Source organism: Nicotiana sylvestris, chromosome 6, assembly GCF_000393655.2.
Source record: "Nicotiana sylvestris chromosome 6, ASM39365v2, whole genome shotgun sequence".
In the NCBI taxonomy this organism is placed as follows: domain Eukaryota; kingdom Viridiplantae; phylum Streptophyta; class Magnoliopsida; order Solanales; family Solanaceae; genus Nicotiana; species Nicotiana sylvestris.
The window spans coordinates 174225045-174243966 of NC_091062.1; positions in this window are offsets into that span (position 1 = coordinate 174225045).

Sequence of the window (18922 nt, forward strand, 5' to 3'; positions counted from 1 at the left end):
TCAAATCGAACCCAGAAGTATTAGGGTTTCTTAACAAAAATGAATCGAGCAAAAGGGAAGACTCAAGTGATGTTTAAACATGCTAAAAATCACAAAGTAATTGCTAAAATCAGAAAGAAATTATTTTTGCAAAAGGGTTTGAAACCCTAGTCTGGAAAGTGAGGAAATCGTTTGAAGTCAGAGAAATCTTTTGAGGAAAACAGGTGTAAACCTTAAAAGACACATAGATCCCTCATAGATATAAAAAGATCGGAGGATTTAAAGCTAGAGTTTCCAGAAAAGTAGTAGAGATGATAGAATAGGTCAAGAGCCCATAGATCCGTAATAAAACAAGAAGAAGTTCTTATTCACAAACGGAAAATGGCCTGAGACAGGCTGATAAACAAAGTTCCAAACCGGAACCAGTTAGGGTTCTCAAGGATCCAAGAAATCGAAGAGCCATGGTGTGTGGAAGACTAGGTCCGGTCGAAGAAGACATAGAAACATCGTAGGAGGGGTTCACGCCGGTGATGGTGTTTTAGGGTTAGGGTTAGGTCTCAGAGAGAATTTGGAGAGGAAGGGATTCAAGGGCGGTGCAAATGAGAGAATGAGGTAGGGTTTGGGGGGTTGTTGGATTAAAAAAGGAAAGAAATAATATGGACCATTGATCTGGGAGATCAACGGTCGAGATTAAATGGGGTAGGGGGTGGATATGGGTTAATAGGGTGTGGGTCGGGTTTTTTAACTGTGAAATTGGGCTGGGAATTGGGGTCCGATTTGGCTATAATTGAAAGACAATTTGGCTATAATTGAAAACCAATTTGACTATAATTTAAATAGCCAGTTTTTCCTATTTAATTTATAAAAGATAGTAGATAATTTCTGAAAAATAATTTGAAATTCTAATATGATTTATAATACATAATTAGCAATTTAAAAATACAAGATCCAATTTTATGCATATAAAACATAATTAAATCTTAAAAGGGCTAATATTGCAATTATGTGCAATTTAGCTTTAAAAATACTAAATGTAATTATACAAAATATATAAAAATTACCTTAGCCATATTTTGGAATAAATATAGAAATCCAATAGATGAATTATCAAAAAAAATAATTTTGAAAATAATTATTGGGGATTTTATGGATAAAAAGAGAGAAAATAAATCAATTTAAAACTTTAAAATTATGGAAAAATAATAAAAACCTTGGAAATGCTTATATATGCATATATATGCTTTTTTGAAGGTATTTTACATATTTAAAATATATGGGAAAAAATTGGGTATCAACATGCGTGAGGCTAATCCTTGTCTCCATACTTGCATGAGGCTAATACATACCTCCCTATTTGCATGAGTCTAATCCCTGACTCCATAAGGCTAATCCTTGCTTTCCTGTTTGCATGAGGCTAATCCTTGTCTCCTTATCTACATGAGGCTAATCTTTGCCTCCACATTCGCATGGGACTAAGCGCTGTCCTTTTTGCACAAGATATTGCTCTATTTTTGCTATCTATTCGTTTTTCAATCGGGCTAAGCTCTGGCCTCCATTTCACAAGACTAAGCCTTGTCTTGTTAACATCTTATTATTGCATATCATGGGCTGAAATTACGCCAATCTATCCTATGGCATCATAGTCTAAAGGCATCATCCTCATAGCCGGAAGATACCATGCCATGGCCTGAGGATCTCTCAAACTTGCATATCATTATTCAAAGGCGTCATGGTTCGGAGGCACATTGTCATGGCCCGAGAACATCATTTCACCGCCTGCAAATCCCTCACTAATCAATTCATGGCCCAGGACGTCATGGTCTAAAGACATCATCTTTAACCATCCAAAGACAACCTTCATGGTTCAAAGGGAATCTGCATCATGTTTAAATTTTCGCAAATACATTTGTAGCATCTTTTATCTACAGGTATAAGCAACCGCTATCTTAGTAGGATCAATCTCGCTCCAGTTCCCCCAACCACCCCGAGCTTCAACCGCTCACCATAGCCGCTTCCGCATCGCATGTCTGTTCTTGCAGTAATTTCGTCGGCATACTCCGTGGATGAATCCAGAACTACACATGGCCTGATTCCTATAAAACCAAGGATATGTAGGCAACTTAGAAGCCATGGTGCAGCCTAATTTCTTAAATCATTTCTCTTGGTCAAAATTGGCCATCATTTCTTTACCCGAAAACTCTTTCATCCTTCCCGGGTAAAGAGGAGCAGTTGTTGATACCCAATTTTTTCCTATATATTTTAATCATGCATAAATACCTTAAAAATAGCATATACATGCATATATAAGCATGCACAAGGCTTTTATAATTTTTTCCATAATTTTAAGGATTTAAATTGATTTATTTCCTTCCCTTTTATTCATGAAATCCCCAAAAATTATTTTCCAAATTATTGTTAAGATGATTTAGTCATTTAACATCTATATTTATGCCAAAATATGGTTAATATTTTTTGTATGTATTTTTATAATTGCATTTTGTATTTTTTAAGCCAAAATTGCATACAATTGCAATATTAGCCCTTAATGTATAATTATATTTTATATGCGTAAAATTGGTATCAAGGGTTTGCCGCCGACTTGTATTCAAGGGCCCTGGGACACGCCGACTTGTATCAAGGGTTTGCTGTTTTGGCTGTTCATGTCTATTCCGATGTGATTTCGAGCAAAATCACACTGTATTTGTTACGATCTTTGAAGTTCTAAGCAGGTTCTTCCATCTCTATTTGGGTTTCTTTTGAAACCCTAATTTTCGTTTGCATCTCTTAGATCTGTGCTATTTTTAAATGATTCAAGTCTATTCCTTTTATGTTTTACACTATTCCCGAACCTCTTTTGCAAAAATCATCGATTTCAGTTGTTTTTACTTTATTTTGAAGTTAGGGTTTTTTCGGAACGTTTTCTACACCTTGTTTATGCCGATTTTTTTATGTTAAAACTTCTATCCTTTGCATATCTCAACTGATTCTATGTTCTTACTGCTTTTTCAACTCGCCTGTGTTAGAATCCCTAATATTTCTAGATTTTCTCTGTTTGGTTCTGTGTTAGCATGACTACTCGATTCTTGTTTAAGTTTCTGTGATTACCCTGCCTCGAATGTGTTCTTACTAAGCTTTTAGCCTAATTTATACCACCTCTATATGATTATGTTCATCGATTGTTCGAGACTTGCCTATTTCTATTGTTAACCTTGCCCGGTTGCTATGTCTGTTTATTCTTACTCTATTTATCTGATGAGTATGGAATCATAACATCCTCTTGATTGATTCCGATTTTCTTATTTTATGGTCTGATTGGAAGATTCTCTTTTAAACCCTAAATTTCTACTTCACCTGTTTAAATTAACTGATTCTCCTACTTTATTTGTTTTGGTACTTTAGTCTTATTGAACCATTTTCTTAATTAGGAGTTTTCTGAACTTAGCCCTAATTTCTTACCCTATACTTACTTAATTTGATTCTTTCCTTATTAGTCATATACTGATTTCTTGCCTTATATGCTACTGGGTCTTACCGTTCGAATTAATTCCCTTAACTTAAGGGAGTACTTACCTTGATTTCTTGACTGATTGATTCTAAGTTCCTTAATTACTAATGGACTTTGATTTCTACCTTATTTTCTACCTGCTTTCAGACTATAAATACTATAGTCTTTCATTAGCACAACACACGAACTCTAGGTTCAAAAACTATCGCTCACACTCAAACTTTCTGCTCTCTCTTTTGTACTACTTGCTATTACTTTAAGTTAGATGGCTGCAAGCCAAGGCTAACCATTGTGTTATCTTGTTCTTTCATTTTAGTCAATGTCCTCTTTACTAGTATGCTCTAGTTTCAATTCAAAGTTCCAACAACAATATGATTCTCTTATTGTTTAAGTTCATCCTGTTTCTGGTTTGCTTCTATTTGTGGTTTTATTGTGAAACTTGTAGTTGATATTTACATTATTAGCATGTTATATAACTCCCTTCCTCAAGAATAGTATGTTACCCCTCTACTTGTTTCTGAGCATTTCTATACCAATTATCTCTTACTTGTTGTGGCCTTATCATTATGTGCTCCATGAATCCCCATATCCCTATCACCCATGTAAGTGATCTTGTTCTTTGTGTCTGGTTTTGTGACTATGCCTGGTCAGCTGTTTCTGAGCATGTATATACCAATTCCTAGACCTTTGCTTGATTATGTGCTTGCAATCAAGTGTTCTGTGTATCCCAAACTCCTTGACCCCTGTTTGTGACTACTGAATTTACTTTGGTTCTATGACTACTGGCTATGTATAAACCTGTCCTAAGGTGTTGTGTTTGGACTTCTATTTATTTCTTCAATATATTTCCAAACAGTCTCTGTTGTTTTGCTCCATTACTTTCAAACATACTTCCTTTTTAATACTATTTTTTACTAAAACCTCTCAACTTGTGTCAAGACATTCACTCTACTCCTAGTCAACAAGTTCTGCCCCCTCTAGTATGTGTACTGCCTTGGGATCCTCTTGAGAACCCTCTGAACTCTGGCATACTGAGGCTAGCCCTTCCATACTGCACTTGTTCAATTCTTGGTTACCAAGTCTAGGTGTAAGCGCTGCCCAGGATCCTTGAGATTCTTAGGGAACTTTGATGCACCTAGACTATCCTTGAGATTCTTAGGGAACTTTGATGCACCTAGACTATGTCATTGTCTATGGAATTGAGGCATTTTAGGCTACTGGAGGCTTTGGGAATCAGGGCCTAATCAAAGGCTCCCTATAGAATAGCTTCTTATTTTTTTTATTTACTTATGTAATTCATTCATTGGTCTGTAATAACTTGTAAACAAATATTGGGGTATTTAGTGAAAGGGATGGGTAGATACATGTTTTATGGGGTAGTACGGGTAGAAATCATGTTCATAGGGCTTTATATTTAATCTGATCGCTTTGTCAGGTTGAAATCATGCTCATAGGGCTTTACATTTTGTCATCTCACCATGCTAGAAACTATGCCTATAGGTTCCAAATAATCATGCCTTCAGTGTCTTAAAATCAGATTAACCAATAGATGTCATGCCTATAGGACTTAATCCAGATTCTGTTATGATGAGTGTTTATGTATGCTTTCAATGTCTTAAAATCAGATTAACCAATAGATGTCATGCCTATAGGACTTAATTCGGATCCTGTTATAACAAGTGTTATGTATGTTTCCATGCCTGCAAGTCTTTAAAATCAGTATCAAACGTAGATATCATGCCTATAGGAAATCATACTCAAATTCCTGCCTATTAATCTAAGCTAGTCTGAATAATTCAACTTAGTCCACGCTTAGTTCACTTCTGGTTTAACTAAGTATTCCATCTTTCCTGAAACAAGTTCTTTAAAAAACTGCCTCAATCTCATTAGATATCATGCCTATAAGTATTACAGAAAATCCGTTTCAAAACCTATTTTGTTTCACTGTATAAATGTGCTAATCAGTACTCCGCGTATAGGCAAGCCTTTAGGGCATTTTCAAAACTGCATTTCTAAAAATTGTTTCTATTGCTTAATGTTTTTCTGATTCTAACGGGCTTTTAAAAATCTATAGGCAGCTGCTAGGATCACAACTCCTGAGTGTCTAAAAATAAGTTGCTTATTTCTGCATATTCACCTAGATATCCTGCCTTAGGACATTATTTGATAAAAGACCTTAATTGTGCTTGAGTCGTGCTGTTATGTGCTTATTTGAAACTTTGAGCCTCTAATTGCTTCTTTCTATGTGCTAAAAGTCCTACATGTTTTACTTGTCGCCTTAGAATTTTTTACCTTTTAAAACCTTAGGGGTCCGTCTAGAACCACCTATATGTATAGGTCCTAACTCCCTCCAAGACCATTAAGACGAGACGGGTAGCAGCACGCAATAGAGATTGCTGACCAAACACTCGCTTTGCATGACCAATAAGGGGATGTGAAGGGTAGATATGGGATATGATGACTACGCGCTAATGTCACGTGTAGCCCCTCATTGAGGAGTGATTACCGGGAATTATGTGGGGTGATCCTATAGACTAACCAACCTAGGACCCCTCTTCCCAACTCCCGTTGTTTAAATGAATTTACTTTTCTTTACATATGTGCAAATCGTTCAAACCTTTTCCCTTGTTTTTTACTTGAATCATACATGTACTTAGAATGTCAAAACATGCCTTTATTTGTGTGTATGTGTTGAAACTATTTATTTGGATTTATTCACATAGTTTAAGTTCGGTTGGGACCCACCGTTGTGGATTCCGAGGGGTGCCTAACACCTTCCCCTCAAGATTATTTCGATCCCTTACCCTAATCTCTGGTAATGCAAACTAGTGCAAGAGTTAATTGCTCTAGGTTCTTCAACGGCCTTGGGACACGCCGACTTGTATCAAGGGTTTGCTGTTTTGGCTGTTCATGTCTATTCCGATGTGATTTCGAGCAAAATCACACTGTATTTGTTACGATCTTTGAAGTTCTAAGCAGGTTCTTCCATTTCTATTTGGGTTTCTTTTGAAACCCTAATTTTCGTTTGCATCTCTTAGATCTGTGCTATTTTAAATGATTCAAGTCTGTTCCTTTTATGTTTTACACTATTCCCGAACCTCTTTTGCAAAAATCATCGATTTCAGTTGTTTATATATATATATATATATATATATATATATATATATATATATATATATATGAGAGAGAGAGAGAGAGAGAGAGGGTCAGGCGTTTTATTTTTAATATTCAACGATGCATCTAAGTAAGTTATAAGTCGATGAATCAATTTACAAACATATATATTTGATGATAAATTATATATACTAATTAGGTCTGTGTGTGGATGGTTTCACGCCTTTTTCTATATCTGCGATACCATATTCATGTTGGCCTGTCTTTCTTACACCTCATAATCTACCACCCGAGTTGTGTATGACTAGTCCATATCTATTCTTAAATTGTATTATCCCCAGTCCACGTAATCCAAAAAGTTTGATTGATGTGTATTTGTAACTTTTGATTGATGAGCTAAAATAATCGTGGTATGATGGTGTTGAAACATATGACATATCAACCAAGCAGAATTTCAATTTGCATGCTAATTTAATGTGGACTATTAACGATTTTCCTGCGTATGGAATGTTGTCTGGGTGGATGACTGCTGGGAAGCTAGCTTGTCCTTACTACATGGAAAATAGTAAAGTGTTCACTTTGAAACATGGCCGAAAGCAATCATGGTTTGATTGTCATCGTCAATTCTTGCCTCATGATCATGAGTTTAGAAGGAAGAAAATGCATTCAAAAAGAATAAAATGGAATATGATTCTCCACCTCCGATACTTTCAGGTGAGGAAATTTGGGAGAGGGTCCAGAACTTCAGTAAAGTTACTGAAGCTCCACCTTATAGATTCCCCGGATATTGTGTTACTCATAATTGGACGAAACAAAGTATATTTTGGGAGTTGCCTTATTGGAAGGATAATCTTCTCCGTCACAACTTTGATGTCATGCATATTGAGAAGAATTATTTTGATAATTTGTTCAACACAGTGATGGATGTTAAGATAAGATAAAGGATAACCCGAAGGCTAGAATGGACTTACAAGAATATTGCAGGCGGCCTGAATTATACTTGCAGACAGCAAACAATGGTAAGGTGTTTAAGCCCAAAGCAAGTTACACATTCACTTTGGAGGAAAGACGACAAATTTGTGATTGGGTTACGAAATTGAAGATGCGTGAGGGTTATGCATCGAATCTTGTAAAAAAAGTAGATATGGAGGTAGGGAAGTTGAGCCATTTGAAAAGTCATGACTGTCATGTTTTCATGGAGACCTTAGTGCCTATTGCATTTTATGGTTTGCTTGAAATAATCTGGAAACCCATCACAGAGATTAGTTTGTTTTTCAAAGACTTGTATTCTACCACATTAAGGGAAGAAAACCTACTCCGGATGAATCAGAACATTCGTGTAACTTCTAGTAAGATGGAAAAAATATTTCCATGTGTTTTTTTATGTGATGGAACACCTTCCAATCCACCTTGTATACGAGGCACGACTTGGGGGCCTGTTCAATGTAGATGGATGTATACCTTTGAAAGGTAATATTATAAGTTTGATGTAATTTTCTATTTTATTTGAATGTTCTTGGCTAACATGACATTATGTAGGACAATGAAAATGCAAACAATTTGTTAAGCAGAGGAATATGATTGAAGGATCTATATGTGAAGCTTATCTTGCAAAGGAAACTGCTCATTTTTGTTCTTAATATTTTGAGAGTAACGTGTCATGTTCTAGGAATAGGCCCAATAGGCATACAGTCGAATGTGTGAATAATCCATTATATCCACCAATGTCCATATTCAATCAACCTGGCCGATGTTCTAAGGATGTTAGAAGGAGAAGTTTGAGTGATATGGAGTACAAGTCAGCTACACTTTACGTGTTGCTAAATTGTCCCGAAGTTGTCCATTTCTTAAGCAAGTATTGATTTATTAGTTATCAAAATATAAAATTTACTGTGATTACATCTTGATGCAACTACTAAAAATATTTGATGTGTCACAGTCACTTCGTGGGTCAATTTGGTCATGATGCTGTATATACGAGATTTGATATATGGTTCAAACAATTTGTAAGTTTATCCTGATAATGTTCTAACACTATGTAGGTAAATAATGTTTGTAAGTTATGCTAACTTATGAATTTTTTTAACACTATGTAGGTAAATAATCCAAATAATGGTGCAAATCAATTTTTGATAGATATATCTTGGGGACCTGGGCTTCATGTCACAACAATGTCTAAGTACGTAGTGAATAGTTATAAGTTCCATACAGAGGATTGCTCTAAAAATAAAAATAGCAACAACAGTGGGGTGTGGGTTCAAGGTGGTGATGGCAACCAAGTTGGAGATATTGATTATTATGGCGTGCTCAAAGAAATAATAGAACTAGAATATACAGGTTGGCCATATACGAAATTGATACTCTTTAGATGCAAGTGGTTTGACCCAAATCCAACAAGAGGTACAAGAGTACACAACCAATACAACATAATTGAGGTTAATCATCCGAGGGAGTATGATCGCTATGATCCTTTTATAATTGCACATAATGTTAGACAAGTGTATTATGCTCCTTATCCATTGCGGCGGAATAAGTCCGATTGGTGGGTTGTAATAAAAATTAAGCCTGCAGGTAGGGTAGAAGTCGAGAATGTGTTAGATGTTGCATATCAAAATGATATCTCTAATGTTCACCAAATAGTGGAAGATCAGTTAGAAAATGATTTGGAACATCCTGAATGCATATTGGAAGAAGTTGATATAAATGAAGTAACAATTATAGAAAATGAGGACGAAGAATCAACTGATGAAGCTCAAACAAGTGAGGACGAAGAATTCTCGGACAAGGAACAATACGTTAATGAGCTTCAAAAAGTTGGTTTTTTAAAGCACTCTCGTTTTATAGCTAGTTTCTCATATGTTTCAATCTAAATATATATTATATTATGCAGATGGCAGGAAAAGGTCAATGTAACAATGACCCTACTGGTTCTCGGGGTCGAGAAAAGGCTAGGAAGGGAAAGAGGAGGGTAGATAATAATACTCCCTCTTTTCCACCCTCCACAGAGATGCATATGTCTTATCTTTCGCCCCACGGCGATGCTGAGCTGCCACAGCATCACAAGCCCTACACCTTCATCCAGACACCAGGTCTTTCATTATAGGGCCATAGGACTATACGTCCGACATACAGTCCAACTATATATCACAGCCACATGGATCGCATCCACTCGAGTCACAGCCACTCAGGTCACAACCATCAGTATCATAGCCACTTGGGTTCCATCGAGATATGTCGCAGTCACAGGGATCACAGCCATCTTCATTAACGACTCCATCTATTTTAGGCCTTCGCCTGCGAGGTAGTAGCTCTGACCCCCTACACTGTCCACACATGCCTCTAATACACATGCTTCGTACGATGATGATGATGGTGACGAGGAAGTGCATTATGATCAATATCGCAGGATCATCATAGTCCCTGAGGGTGATGGGTAAGAGTTGATTGTTATTTTTGCGTTTATTGTTTTGTAACAATTTTACTAAGATATTAATGTATTTTATTGTTAAATTGCAGGTCCATCCCGAGTAATAAGACTACGGGGATAATCATTAGAGCTATCAGAAAGCTTTATGATGGCCCTTATGTGACTTGGACTGATTTCTCATTCTCGATGAAGGAGCAAATTTTCAATAAATTTAAGGTATAAATGTTCTTTTAAGCAGTTTAATAATTTATATTTATGATATTTCCATATAATAATTAATTTTTGAAATACATAGCAAGTGTGTATGGGAACACCGCTATAGCGCGGAAGTGGCTGCAAATTTTCATCATAAAGCTCGCAAGCGGTTGTCGGATGCTTTCTCCGATGCTATAAAGAAGAACCAGAAGCCTGACTGGTTACTTCAAAATTTATGGGATGATTTGCAAAGGCAATGGCTTACCGCAAAGTTCTTAGAGAAGAGCGAAAAGTGAAAGAAAGCTCGTGCATCTGAGAAGGGAGACTCCTTGCACACTGGAGGTGCAATCATCCTAGGGACAATAAAAAGAAGATTGATATATAATTGCTTAAATTATTTTGATTTTCAAAGTATATCTATTCTGTTTATTAACTAAATTAAATTATTTTCAGGAAAAGAAGTTGTGGCATCTAATGAACCATGATGAGCTATTCAAAGAAACGCATATTGTAAAGAAGAAGAAAGAGACGGATCAAGAAAGGTGGGTCGGGGATCGCGCCTCGACTGTATATGTAAAGTTTCACTTTTCTTTAAGTATTTTAATTTAATTATATATAAATTTTGAAATACAAATTCAATTTAAATTTTCCTATAGGGTCGCTACCAAACTAACTTGGAGGAATTCATCTGCACCCAACCAGCTGGTGAATCAGGAAAGTCAACCCAATCTTCGGACGAGGATGCTGAAAGAATATGGATAGAGTCTGCCAGCGGTCCAAAATGGGGGAAGGTATACGTGCTTCCTACTAAAATGTTCCATCGCTATAAGTGTGGAATGCAAGGAATAGGGACTTCCTCGCAAGGCGAGCAACTTAATGGGGAGAGCCTCTCTGCTATGCGGGAGACTGTGAAAAAGCTCACATCCGAGCTAAAAGCGGTCAAGGAAAGAGAAAGGGTTAGAGATGCTCAATTCCTTGGCATGCAAGCTCAGATCAGAACTCTTCTATCTATTGGAGCCTTTCCGTTGCCCCGGTCTCGTGAATCATCACTAGAGGTTCGACCTACACGTGATCGTTCCTCCCGTCCTCCCCGTGATCGTTCTTCCCGTCTTCCACAAGACCATTCTCTATACCATTTTGTAAATTAAAGTTCATCATACGGTTATGATGATGTTGTACAAAATACTCCTTGACTTTTATATACTTTGAAATAGACAAATAGAACCGTTTTGAACTAGTCGTAATATGTTTTACCTTGGTTTTTGATTTATATGTTCAATTGAACTGTAATTTGTTAGTTTTAATGTATTTATTGATTGTTGTTGTGTTGTTGTTGTTGTGTTATTGTTATTGTTGTTGTTGTTGTTGTTGTTGTTGTTGTTGTTGTTGTTGTGTTGTTGTTGTTGTTTTATGTTGCTATTAGGTGTATTGGTATGCCGACAGGTGGTGTAGCTGCCAAAACAGGCATTTTATGCCAAAATTAAAACCTAGAAAACCGATCAAAGTTGTTCGGTTTCTAATAAAAAAAAATATTTTTCTGCAAATTACCGACCAAAGTTGGTTGGTTAATGAACAAGAAATTCCTAGAATTCAACATTACCGACCAACTTTGGTCAGTATTGTTAAATTTTATTATTTTTTAAAAATATATATTTTTATTTACCGACCAACTTTGGTTGGTATTTTTTTAAATTTAATAATTAATAAAAAAACATAATTTAAATATACTGACCAACTTTGACCGGTAAAATTAAATTATAAAATATGTTTCCGACCAAAGTTGGTCGGTAAATATTTTAAATTCTTCAGATGGTCGTTTTAACATACCGACCAACCTTGGTCGATATATTAAACCGACCATCAAAATAGCAACCAAGCATATTTTGACGGGTTTTGGTTGGTAATTAACCATAACTGATCAACATTGATCGGTTTTTCAGGTTGGTATTTACCGAATTTCTAGTAATGATATAAGATTTGAGATTTATTAAAGGTCTGAGGTTAGGGAATTTCATTCACGAATTTATGCCATCTATGAAAGGTTAAAAGTATGTTTCTTAACAAAAGCTGAAAGAGTTGGTAGATTAAAAGTTCAATTGCATTACGAGAGGGTTCCTGTTAGTTAATTGATAGTTTACAATTACACTAGTTTCTTCTATCAATTAGTTAAGAGAAACTCTCAGAAACCACTATGTTTTAGTGGTTATTAGCTAGTTGTAGCTATCATTTACTATATTACTTCTTATAGCTATATTTTTAGGTTTTTAATGTGTATTCGATGTATTTAAGTTACTGTATTCATGAATATAGTAACATTTCTAGGCGTGAAACAAGAGATTACAGTTAGACAGATTTTTGTATTCGACTGTATTCACGGCGTGAAACATGGGATTACAGCTAGACAGATTATTGTATTCAACTGTATTTGACTGTATTCACGATATGTATTTGTGAATATAGTAACGTAAATAGCGCCAATTCATGGTCTATTCATATGTTTTTAAACGGAAAGTGAATCAATTAACATAATAAACTCCTAATATAACTCAACAAATTCAATTATAATGTTATGAACCAGTCTCAACCCAATGTGGATACCTACAAACAAGTAGTTATTGGGCCGAGAAATAGGACCAAAAGACCTTCACAAAGATTGAGTTGGAATCGAGGCCCAATTAGCAACTATTTAAAAAGGACTAGCAGGTAGTACGAAGGGGTATGTGAATTATGTTGAAGCCTCGGCTTAGTCCGTTCTTCTCATCTCCTATGCTGAACCTATTTCTCATCCCCTTTCTTCTTAGCTTTAGGTTGCAATCTCTCTTCTCATCTACTCTCTATTTCCTTTAGTGTTGTTTTCTACTATTGTATTGCTATTTCATTATTGTAGTTCCGATTATTGAGTTAATATAATCAGTTGGTTTGAGTGTAATATCCAGTTGTTACATATAACACACAAAATTTGTATTTCCAGTTATAAACCGAAACACACCCCAAAAACATAGCAATCTTCAGAGAAAAAGATGCTGAATAACTTTTCCAGTCGATACATACAACAAAAACAGAGCAATTTGAATACATATATACATCTGAATACATAAATTATATTAATTAAAAAATATATATAAATACATTCACGGAATACAACGAGATAGTGAATACAATGAAATACATGGAATACAACGAGATACATTGAAATACAATGAATAAAAAGACAATTAATATAATGAAATACATGAAAATACAGCGAGATACATTGAAATATATTAACAAAAAATTCAAGTTGCTCAGCCCAAACTCCGTCGTCTTTATTCAAGAACAACCCTAATGTCGTCTCGTCGAGAGGGCCGCAATTCTAACTCGAAATGCCACTGTTCCTGTTACTAGAATACCCTCACGTGCACTTTAAAAAACCTATTCTTTACAATTGAATTTGAATGACGCTTATGGATTGGGACAGAAAACTCCAGATTGGGCAGAACCCTAGAACGACAAAGAGAGGAGGAAGACGGAGATTTATATAGAGTTTTGTTTTTCGTGATACAATGGGCCAAATTTTTGGACAATGAAATTTGGTCTGCTGTGGTAGATTGTAGGAATATTTATTGAGAAATTTTCACAATCCGTGGGGAAAGAAGTGTTGGCTCTTTCGTTCTGTGTAGGGGAGACTTGATAATATAAATTCCAGATTGAGAGTCAAAGCTGTACGTTACAATCTGTATTTGGGAGAATTGTGGTTGTATTCATGGAGAAAAACTGGAGTTGTGAGAGAGAGGGTGGAGAAAAAACTGAAAGAATGAAAGAGAAAAATAATACAAGGCGTATTTTATGGCTTAAGAGTAGGAGGTGACCATAAATAGATATTTGGCTATAAAAATCAAATATAGCTACGGAATATAATTTTTTAAAAACGTATTTATTTAAAATAAATAAGGTAGCAAGCAAAAAAATTCCATTAGTTAATTCTATGTAAATTACTAATGAATAGTGACATTTGCTGGCTCAGTTCATTTAATATACTCAAAATGGACCTCTAACAGGTTATTGTGAGAATGAAAATGGGCCTCAGGTTAAGGCCCAAAACGTCTCTAAACTTTCTGAGAATCAAAACATGCCACATGCTGTTTGAACGAGCACATAACTGGACTGAACAATAGATCAAGAGTCTTCATGACTCCACTCTAATTATCAGCCTTGTTGGGCGATTATTCAGGTCCAATGACCTCTGGGGACAACAATACAGTTGTTTCAAACTTACGATTTTCACACACCGTTTCAAACTCACAATTTTTACACACAATCGAAAGGAAAGGAGGACATTCAAACTAGTCTAAGCATGAATTCATATTATCCGAATTTAAATTCATATCACCAATTCATAAATGCATAAACTCTAAATTTACAGTAATCAACTCTTTAACTACAACTTGACCGCCCATCACATAACTGAACTAGAAGAAAATGGCATTCAAACTCATTGAGAATCTTTTAACTCCAAATCTGCCTACAATAGCCCATGAATTAATCTTGGAACCTCACTTTTAGCTTTGAAGTTACAGATCTAAGCAATCAAAGGCTAGATCTATGAATTTAGGTCATATATACATTAAACTATCTCTGTAGTCATTAAACATTACAGGGAGAATATAGATGGGAATACATGCTATGCTAGTTTTAAATAATTCGAGTTCCGTGTTCAAGCCAATGTGTGTCCACAAAATTCAATTACAATAACCATAAGTTCAGTAGAAGGACTAGACAACTTCATTTTCCAAACAACTCCAAAACTGGAAGAAACAACTTTGTTGAAGGATCAATTAACTGACAAAGACTTTCTCTAATTGAAAGCAGGTATCAAGGTGATTCACATAGGTATCATTTTAAGTTATTTGACTTATTTCAATCAAATTGAAACCAAACACACACTCGAAATACGTTATAGCAGTATAAGTCGAGATTTGAGCTAATCAAAACAGTTAAATAGGAATCCAAAGTTTTTAAATCATTCAATAAAATCATAATACAAGGAATATAGGAACTGACCTAGCTGAAGAATGCAAACACTAATAGACATGCCAAATAAAGGTAGAAAAACCAAATTAAGATGAAGTTTCTAGCAATTCCAGCAATAAAATCAACAATTCTAATAATCGACCAGCCTTTTAAATCCAGGAGATGGAGAGTAGAAGAATGGAAGTAGAATTTGAAATCCATTTTTTTCCTATTTTTGGTTTGTTTTTTGGAGCTTTTGAAATTCCAAGATCTGAGAATTTTTAGAAGAATGCAGAATCTTTTATATCAGTGTGCATCTGAAGGGGGAGTGTCTATGTGTGTCCTTTTATAACAGAAAATTTACGGCTGCTCTCTTAATTTTCTTTTCCTTTCCCTCCTTCTTTCTGTTTTGTTCACTTAAACCCCAAACATTGACCTATTTTGCTAGTCAGCCCTTTTTCCCTTTTCTAGAAGCTCCTAGGTAGTTATTAAAATTATTCCCTAAGTTAAAACCCTAAACTACCCTCCCAGCCCCTGTTTTTGTATTTTTCTTTTAATATTAAACCTGGCCGCAGGCCAACGAGGCTCAAAAATCGCAAACCAAGCCTTGAACCCTTCTTTACCCAACTCCCTGATCTAATGGTCCTACCTGTTAAGCAAGACAGGCCCAATTCTAAGCATAAGCATACATGTAAACAATCTAAAAGTTTGTACTCAAACATGAAGACTAAAAAGGCAACTGTTGGAGTCAGACAAATCCTAAAGATGTAACTAAACTAGCAAACAAATACAAATTAGATTAATTAATCAAATAATGAATTACTAATGACTCCAAATTGCGGACTAGGATAAGGTTGGACATATCCCATTGACACATGACAATTAACAGAGTTACAGAAAGAGGAAAGAGAGCATACCTAATAATGCCAACAGTTCCAGTAGTTGTAATGAATTCCGGCGACGATCAAATAGAACTCCGACGAGCAAAGGGGATTGTCACATGAGCACGGGCTGGTAAATATTTATGCGAGCCAGTGCTACATGTAACAATGCTCATTACAAGCCGAATTGAAGAAAAGAGATGGATTTGGGGCAAAGTCCGACCGGGTTCCCTCCGTCAGAATTGAAACGAAAAATGACACCAAACGACAGGTTTCTCACAGCCCTCTCATTTGGTGTAAGATTTGAGTAGAAATGTAGTGGGGTTGAGGTAATTTGAAGAAAGGACGAAAAAGATTGAACATTTACTATCAGATCTTCTAATTGACAAAATCGAAACACTTTTTGGGGAAATTGAGGGTTGATTGGGAATGAGGATGAGAAGGAGATCATAAGATGATGTTTTAGGCGGGTTTGGAAGTGGTCCACTGCCGGAAGCAATTTTCGGCCGACGAAGCTAGGCGACTGACTTGAAAGCATTTGAAAATTGGAGCGGCTAGGGTTTGGGTATTTTGAGGGGATATGAAATGAATTTTGAAATAGGGGGAAGGTTTAGTCATTTTAGTGAATGAAAAAAGAGGAAATGATGCCGTTTTGGGTCGAAACTATGTCGTTTGGAAGCTGGGGTTAGACGGGTCAGCTGGACAAAGGAATGGGATGGACTGGGTGTTGTAATGCAATCGGGCCATCCAAATTTGCTTGGCCAAGTTCAAGTGTGAAGCCTAACAACCCTTTTCTTTTCCTTCTTTATTATATTTTTGCCAAGTTAGTCGCTTTAAGCTCAAATTATAGTTAAATCCAGTTTGTATGGCTAAATTATTTATCTATTTTATCTAGCGATTGACTAATAACCTAGTTAATTAATTAATTAACTTAAGAATGCATAAGCAAGATAAAAGCAACTACTACATTTTTTTAATGATTTTTACATATTAACTAATGCATTTAATGTGTGATTAAATCCTAAAATGCAACTAAGGCCCTAAAAACACTAAACGAAAGATAATTTTTTTGATGATTTTCTTATGATTTAAAAACAATCCTAATGATGCAAATAATTATATTAATGCAAAAAAAATGCAAACGAATAAACAATTGAAATTCCTAAAATTTTATGAAAAATAATTAAAACTATTTTGAACATTTTTAGGAGTAATTTCATATATGGGCAAAAATTATGTGCTTACAGCTGCTCCTCTTTGTTCGAGAGCATGAAGAATTTTCGGGCAAAGATAAAGTGAGCAATCATGAGAATTTTGTTCCCATTTGATACTCCATGAGAAGCATTTTGAAAGTGTTTGACCGAACCTTTCTTCTGAGGTTGCCTACATATCTTTGTCTATAAAAGAATCAGGTTAGTGTAGTTTTAGAAGTTTTGGTAGCTCGGACTACTGCAAAGCTATGATGTTACTGTCATTGTTGCTGTTACTGCTTGTTGAACTCCTTATTATACCAAAATCAAAATCGAAAGAAACTGAACAAGCCTATCAGCTGCGAGTTACAAGATTCTTTTCTATAAGTCTTCTGAAACTTGATCTTGAGTCTTGACTAGTTCTTCATTCAGACTCTGATATGAACCTTGATGCTTGCTAGCTGCAGGTGCTAGTTTATTTTTCTACGGCTTCTTCTGATCAAAACGGGAAATGCAATGCTCACGACTTTAGTCATGTCTTGAGGAATCCACATCCTTTCATCCGCTTCTGAGTTTTGGATTTACTTCTGTTTTTTCTTTTCTTTTCTATTCTGGATTGAGACTTCTTCTTTTGGTCATCTAGAAACCTATGCCTCGAGGTAAAACCATCTCAGACACAAGAATAAATAAACGAACAAAATTTTTCTGCCCTAATTTTCACTAGGAAAATTTTGTGAGTTATTGCAGCAAAATTCTAAACTACATCTTTATTAAAAGCAGTAAAGTGTCGGAAATGGTGTACCCTAAATAGATCATGATGATTTTTTTGGTTGGTGCTTCCTCATTGTCAAAATGACGTCTCAACTAAGGATTGGTGTATTGTATGTTAGAAAAATATGGCTAGGGAATGGTGTATCCTATATTAGAAAAGATATCAGGTAGCGTCGTACCTTGCACTTAAGATCAAATCAACTAGGGAGTGGTGTACCCTATGCTGGAAAATATAGCTAGGTATTGGTGTACCATATACTAGTAAAACCTAGGGAATGGTGTACCCCATATTTGGAATAATATTAGGGAGTAGTTTACCCTGCACTCCAACTCGATCAAACAGTAATGATATCAAAGAGTAGTGTGCCCTACATTTAAGATCAATTAGTAATGATATCAGAGAGTTGTTGTAATGACCAGACCGGTTATTTTAAGATTTAGCATGTTGTTTGGCAATTTGAGGCCTCGAGTAGCTTTACGTCATGTTTTATGACTTGTACGAGTGGTAGGAATTAAATTTCGGGAAGTTTGAAGTTTTTTCAGAAGCAAAATTCTCAATTGGGAAGCTTTAAGTTGGAAGAGTTGACCAACATTTGACTTTTAAGTAAACGACCTAGGAATCCAGATTTGAAGGTTCCAATAGGTTCATATAATGATTTAGGACTTAGGAACGTGTTCGGGTTGAGTATCAGGTGGTCTGGGGGCATTTCGGCGCTTGATATGGAAGGTTGGCATTTTTAAAGTTCAAGGATTTCCTAAGTTTTAGTTGAAGTGAATTTTGATGTTGTCGATGTCTGTTTGATATTTCGAGCCTTGGAATAGGTTTGTATCGTGATTTATGACTTGCATGTAAAATTTGGCATCATTATGG